Consider the following 7,325-nt stretch of genomic DNA (forward strand, 5'->3'; position numbering starts at 1 on the left):
GCAATTCTATAGTATTTTAAAGTTTGTGAAACACTGTACATTCATTATTTTATTTGATCCTCACAATTGTCCTATGAAATAGGTGATATTTTTATTTCCTTTTGACAGCTGAAGAAACTGAGGCTGAGGGAGTTTAAACAGCTTGAGTAAGGTCACACATCTAAGGCAAGATTTGAACTCATGTCTTCCTGACTCCAAGTCCAACAATCTCTCCACTATGCCACTTAGTTACTGTCATTAGAGAGCACAGGGATGGATAAAGTTCCAATTTGTCCTTAATATAGATGCATATTTGTTCCTATTTCATAGGCACAAAGTCTTCTTCCAATGCCTTTTCATGGTGTCGAGGTAACTGGAGGTGCTTGAAAGGTTGCACTGAGAGAATCTAAGATCAGTAAGGAACTCCAGGCTGACATGGTTCAGACTCTTTCTGTTCAAGAATATATCTAGCTACAGAAGGGAGGCTGATCACTAGAGGAGGCTTCAAGGAAATGCATTTTTGGGTCACAGCAATTCTGGAAGAGCCAGTCTGTGTTCTCTGTCAGTGAAGGAATACCCACACTGATGAAATCATGGATGTCTTGAAGTGTGAGTAAACACCTTTTTATTTTTACATTTTCAGACCTGGTTAGGGGTGGGAGGGACACCTCCTGTGTGGAAATTCCCTCTCTTAGCAACTCATCTGTAACTTCTAGTCATAGATAGCTGACTGAGGTACTGAGAGATTAAGTGACTTGCCATGGTTACCCAACGAGTGTGTATCAAAGGCAAGAAGTGAATCCAAAACTTCCTGTTTCTAAAACCAAACATCAATCCACTAAGCCATGCTATCTACCAGGTAATTTAGTGGGCATTTTCCACTTGGAGTCCAGAAGGGCACTAGTTTTATATGGTTCCAAGACAGAAGAGATTGTACTTCCTTCCACACCTTACATTTTGTGCTCTGGGCAGTATCAAGCCAGTATTATGACAAGGGAATATAGAGCTATCACATCAAGGTGGCATCATTTTCATAGAATTCTTCCCTACACATGAATGACATTGCCATACTGATCTCCCAAAAATACCTTTTTAATCATATTCCTGTGTCCAACAACCTTCAGTGTCTCCAGAGTCTTATCCCAGCATTAAAACCCCTCCACAATCTGTCCTTATCTTACCACTATCTTTCACTCTGAAAGGCTAGTCTGCTCACACCATTCACTGAACATACCATCTATACTCCATTCTCCATGTCTTAGTTCATAGTTTCCCCTTCCTGAAATGCTTTCCACTGTCCCCTCTCCCTGTTTAGATCCTAAACATTATTCAAGACCCAGCTCAAGCCTTGCCTCCTTTGTGGATCTTCCTGGCGGCTCCAGTTGATAGTGATCTCAATAATTGCTCTCCAAGTTCAGGTTCAAGTTCTCCCTGCCCTGAACTCCCAGAGTGATTATTATCTGTATCACTCACCTGACTCTTAGTCATATGCTGACTTCTGTTGTTAGGTAACTATTCAAGTGTGTGTATGCACATCTTATGGGTCCCTTCCACTAGACTACAAATGGCCCATGGGCAGGGACTATGTCTCATACTTCTTACTCACCCCTTGTACCTGGGTATGTTGTCAACATTCAATTCATAGTAAGTACTCAGTAAATATTTGTTGAATGAATAGGCCAATGGATAATAGGATGGATGGATAGATGGATGGGTGAAAGGATATAAACTTCAATTGTGCTTTAGGCAAGTTCTGTAAGAGAAGAATCTCTGAGATATAAAAGATAATCATATAGACTGAGTGTGTGTATGTACATGTATTTAGGTATTACACACATATACACCCACTTGTATACTCATACATTCAAATGTGTGTACATATGTACACATGTGTTTATAAGCATGTACACAAACTATGCTCAGTCAGTCTTTTCTCGTCCTAGTGTGTTATACAGTCTTGGCAAGTACACAAAGGTGCTGCCAGGCATTGTAGTAATGGCAGATGGTAGAAGGAGGAAGTGTTTAGTAATTTTCCCCCTTTTTTCTCCCTTTAGCAATAACCCTCAAAAAAGATTTACAAGAGGAGAGGGCATCTCCAATGGCAACATTATTTGCAATGACAGTGGGATTCAGGGAATCAGCAATAGTAGGATAACTATGCACTAGAAAATACCCATTATTTACCTCTTATACATTTTGCATATTGTTTTCCCTTGTAAGATACAAGGTCCTCGAGGTGTGGGACTACTTCATTTTTGACTTTGCATCCTCATTGACCAGTGCAATGCTGGTTGGTTGGATGATTGATTGATTGGAATGAACATTGGATTTTGTCACAGGACCCAGGTTCAAATCCTAACCCTGCCTTTTTCCTTTCTACCCATATGATCTTGAGCAAGTTGCCACCTTTCTCATATACAAAATGGAGTTGGATTAAGTGATTTCTAAGTTCCAATCCTTCATTTCTGCCTGTACACTTACTGCCTGTATGAATTGGGCAAACCACTTAAACATTTGAATCTGATGTGATTGAGAGGGAAGTTGCTACTTGCTGAACTGAACAAGATGCTCAAATAATATTAAAGAGCAAACTTTTAAGGGCATGAGAGCAGTAGTACTTGATTACCATTCCAGTAAGGGTGACCTCAACTCCGCTCTCTCTCTGTTGGTTTTAAAGTGAAAAACAATTAGGAGGGCATCTTTTCAAGGGACTTCTGTTACCCCCAAAGGATCTACCCTTCTGGGCCTCATAACATGAAGCAACCTGGAAGAGATAGTGAATTAGGTTAGAAGCTTCTGTTAGCTTTCTTGTAGAGAAACGACTGCCACAGGAAAGCATATACAAGCCCCATTGTTCTCTCCTGGGCATTCTTTCTTGTCCTTGTAAGGATAGCTTCCTTTCTTCTTCCCATAGGTTTCTCTGGTAATTCGTCTCCCCCAAAGAGAACACTTGATGCAGCGTATCTTTTTCAAGTCATACAATTTGGCAATACTGGGAAGCAACAGAAGAGTGTCTGGTCTCAAGTTGTTTTTATGAAGCACATCTGGAGAGTGATCAGGAAGTGCTACCAAGCAACAAAACTTAATTCTCTTTAAAGTTATTTGTTATTTTGAAGTCAAATAGTAATAAAACTTTATATTGATATGGCTCCTGTTTCTCAAAGAACTCAAAGCATTTTACAACATGGCACGGATCCATACCACATCCTGGTAGGGAGGACTATTGGCAAGTCATCATCGCCACCCTCTTTTTCAATGTCCAGGAGTTAGAATTGTGGGAAGGGGGCCTTATCTCACGGTTGGTTCATTTGCCCATGCTTGTCTGATTGGAAACAAATGCAGATATCAGTTTTATTATTCAGTTATCCAACCTACAGCTCTGATCAGAGTGTGCACCTGTGTGGCAAGATAGCATACATATGCAAATTGCCCAGAGCATCATGGCTTAACTTATGGCTACAAGGGCTAAGATCTCTGTGAGAAAAGCCCTTATAGAGCTATCGGTTGTCCTTCTCATCAGGGTCACAGCCAATTGCTTGGAGAAGAGAGAGATCAAATGGATGGAATTTCTACTAAATACCAGTGTACTAGACCTGGAGATTAGTCATACTCTGCCATCTTCTCATGGAGATGCTTAGCCTTGTAGTGACAGGAGATGGACTTCTCCATGGTCTCAAAATCAATCAGTCAGCAAGCATTTGTCAAGTGTCTACTGTGCTAGACACTGTTCCTGCTTCTGGGAATACAAAGACAGATACTAAATATTTCTTTCCCACTGGGAAATTATCTTCAATCTGGGAAGATAATAAGTAAAGGAACATATAAACACATAACATAGTAGATCTAGAATAAATACCAACTAATTTTGGGTGGAAGGAAACTAGGAGTTAGGGGAATCAAGAAGGCACAAAAGTGTAAGTAAGAATTCCCAAAGACTACTTGGGTCTCAGCAGTTACAAGTCTGAGAGATTGACTTACCACCCACTCTAACAGCTCAAGTTGCCAGGAAATGTCTTGTAAGGCATGCAGTCATCAAGTGTGTGTTGTTCTTATGACATCAGTAGTCCTGCCGTATTCTTATTCCTAAGTTGCTACATTGCTATCTGTGGCCTGAAAAAACCCCCCAGGATGTCAGGTTGGTTGCCCCTGATGCCTGGGGTGGGGCAGGCCCTGGTGAAGGCTAGAAGGAAGAGTGTTCACCTGCAGAATAAGGGATGAAGGAAGAAGAAAGGAGGTAGCTGTGGTAAAGATGTGTCATAGAGTGAGCCTGCATCTTGGTCTCAGGCTTTGGGCATTACAGATAGAGATGCAATCCCTTCGAGATCTAGATATTTTCCCGAAATCTGCAATCACTGGTAGACTGGATGTATACACACACACATGTATGCATGTATATATGTATATGTATATACACACATATGTATTATATGTGTGTGTGTGTATATGCAAAGAATTTGGGAAGAAAGACCCCTAAATAGTAAAAATGGTTTAAGAATGGGAGGTAGGAGTTTGCCTCCACCTTGGGGTCTTTGAGTCTGGTCGTTCTACTCCTGGTACCTTTCTTCCTCAATTATTTAAAAAAAGGTTTTCTTCTTTTTCCCAATAGATTTTTGTTAACATAATTTATCTTTATATCACTTAGGTTTCATTCTGTAGCCTTCCCCTTCCCCTCTCCAAAAATCATCGTTCATAACAAAGACTCTTTTAAAAAGGCAAAGAGGAAAAAGGGTAAATAATCTCAGATACTTCAGACCAATGACATCCATAGCTGATGGATTTTGGGAAAGTATCTCATTTTCTATGGTGACTAGTGATGGGGGACAAAGAAACAAAAGTGCAGCTATATCAATAAAAAAAAAAAGGCCGCCTGACATCCATTCAAATTAAAGGTGCCTGTGTGTTCAAGGTCTGAAATAATACAAGTAGCAATCAGTTAATTGACAAATTAATAATTTATTTAAGTTAAAAACATGACTCACAATGTTCAAGTGAGCAGTTACAGTGAGGGTATTCCCCATTGTGTGATATGTTATTTCTATCACAGTAGAAAGTGTAGGTGAGGCTGATGGTAATATTTTTGGTTAATTAAAATCATGCAATTTACTAGAGAAGGTTGTATGACTTCTCATTATCTGATTAAACAAATAAACACCTCTCATTTGAGGGGCTTTATTTTGGTGAGATGTATATATATATATTTATATATATTAAATATATATTTTTATATATGCATACACATACATACATATATACACATACACATACACATATAGGTAGATAGATAGATAGATAGATAGATAGATAGATAGATAGATAGATAGATAGATAAATAGATAGATAGATAGATAGATATGTAGTATCCAAACTAGGATTTCATCCTGCAGACCTCCCAAAGAATCTGGTCCCAAGTTCATATTAAAGGCAGAATGTCACTGTGTAATTAGAGAATTCTTCAGTTCACTTGATAGCACCTACCTACCTTGGCCCTAAATGACATGGTGTCATGAAGAAGGGAAATCCAAACAACTCATCACCTCTCAACCCTTTCACATCACAATAGCAGCCATATCCCTGGAGGGCATTCATGAAGGGGTACCAGTCACTCCTTCTTGTAAAAGAGCCCACATTGAAGTCATCCATAATAAAGCTGCCTGTGACTGGGAGCCGTCATGACTAATGAGGAGGACAGTTCCTGGCAAGTAACAATGGGCTATGACAATCTACAGGTGCTCAAGGCCCCGAGTCACGAGTCACTTGTCTTTTACCTCTTCCATGTGCTTGGGCCAGAGTACAGAATTGTTATTACTATTAGTGTAGATTTTTATGGTCTATTTTGTAAAAAAAAATTCCCAACTGTTTAGATGTTAATGTAAAATGCTACTATTGAGAGATATGGCCCCAGAGGGTCACTTTTTTTCTTGGCTTTGGCTTTTTATCATAGATAAGAATAATAAAATACAGAAACCACAGGGAAAGTGACCACAAAGTACTAATGCTTCATTAGGTCTTTAATACATAGGACTCTTTTTTTCCATCTGACTTTATTTGAGGAAATAACTTTTTTCTTAACCTTCAATATTGTTATGGGTGCAGCGTGCTTTATTTTTACCCCATAACTGCTGTTTGCAATATAATAATTTTCCACAAGACCAAGGAAAACGAAGGTGGGTTGCAGAATGAGGATATGGGGCTCTTCTTTGCTTTTTTCCTTTTCAGGCTGTTTACATCTCTCATTGCTTGTAGCATCACTTTATAGCTCTAGTTAGACCTGACTTCTGGCTCCATGATTTGCTTTCTTGATGCTGAGATTTTAAACTAGCCATTCATTTCGTGGGGAACACCCTCTCTTCTCCAAAACCCAGACCCAAACTTCTCCCAGAACCATAAAGTCTTAGAAGAGACCTTAGTGATCACACACTCCAACCTCCCACAGGAATTCCCTGTATCCTTGCATAAAGGTGGTCATCCAGCTTTTGCTTGAACACTTCCCATACCGAGGGACCCTTGCTGCTTCCTGGAGCAGCCTGTTACTTCTAGCTTATATGTGATTTTGTTAGCTCCAGCTCACTGATTATTCTTTACCCTATTTCTTCATTTCTTAATAGTCTTGTTTTTATTCAACTACTTGATAGTTGTTGGCACATCGCTTTGTAAGTATTCTTAACCATATCATCTTAACCATACCATTTATGCTTTGTCTCCTCACCCAATTACTGAAGGTAGGCACTGGGTCTTCATTTTTTTGTTTCTCTCATCCTCCTCTCCCTTCACCCCCTAGCGCAGGGCTCTGCACACTTCAGACAATCCAATGCTGTCGGGTGACATGTTTTCCTTTCTCCTTCCACCATCAGGGTGGCAGCAAGAGAGATGTCCAGTAGGTTAGTCAGGCCTACTGGATTCCTTCAAATAGTTCTGACACTGACTCACTGTTTGAATTTGGACAAGTCACTTCCCTCTCTAGAATTCAACTTCTCTTGCAACAGACTGCTCTATGTGCATCTCAAAGGAATATAATGAGAATGAATGAGCTAAGTCTATAGAAGGTTTTGATATAAGTGGATAAAACACATGGTTTAAGAGGAAACTCTTTCTCTCTCTCTTTTCCTCTCTTTCTCTGTCTGTCTGTCCCTCTCTTTTTCTCTCTCCCTAGCCACTCAGTTCTGGCTCTAGAGTAAGGAAGACCTGTCTTTCTGAGTTCAAATCCATCCCCAGACACTTACTAGCTTTGTGACCCTGAGCAAGTCACTTAACCCTGTTTGCTTCAGTTTCTTCATCTGTAAAATGAGCTGGAAAAGGAAAGGGCAAACTCTTCCAGTATCTCTTCCAAAAAAATCCTGACTGGGGTC

General features: G+C 39.8%; 1 long non-coding RNA gene across 1 annotated transcript; it reads left to right on the forward strand.

The window, feature by feature from the left end:
* The first annotated feature begins 309 nt into the window (after nucleotides 1-309).
* Nucleotides 310-3,127, forward strand: LOC140529109 (uncharacterized). The gene is made up of 2 exons (XR_011975426.1): nucleotides 310-588; nucleotides 2,894-3,127. It is a non-coding gene; the product is annotated as an uncharacterized lncRNA (long non-coding RNA).
* Nucleotides 3,128-7,325: the final 4,198 nt, after the last annotated feature.

This window comes from Notamacropus eugenii, chromosome 2 (genome assembly GCF_028372415.1).
Source record: "Notamacropus eugenii isolate mMacEug1 chromosome 2, mMacEug1.pri_v2, whole genome shotgun sequence".
In the NCBI taxonomy this organism is placed as follows: domain Eukaryota; kingdom Metazoa; phylum Chordata; class Mammalia; order Diprotodontia; family Macropodidae; genus Notamacropus; species Notamacropus eugenii.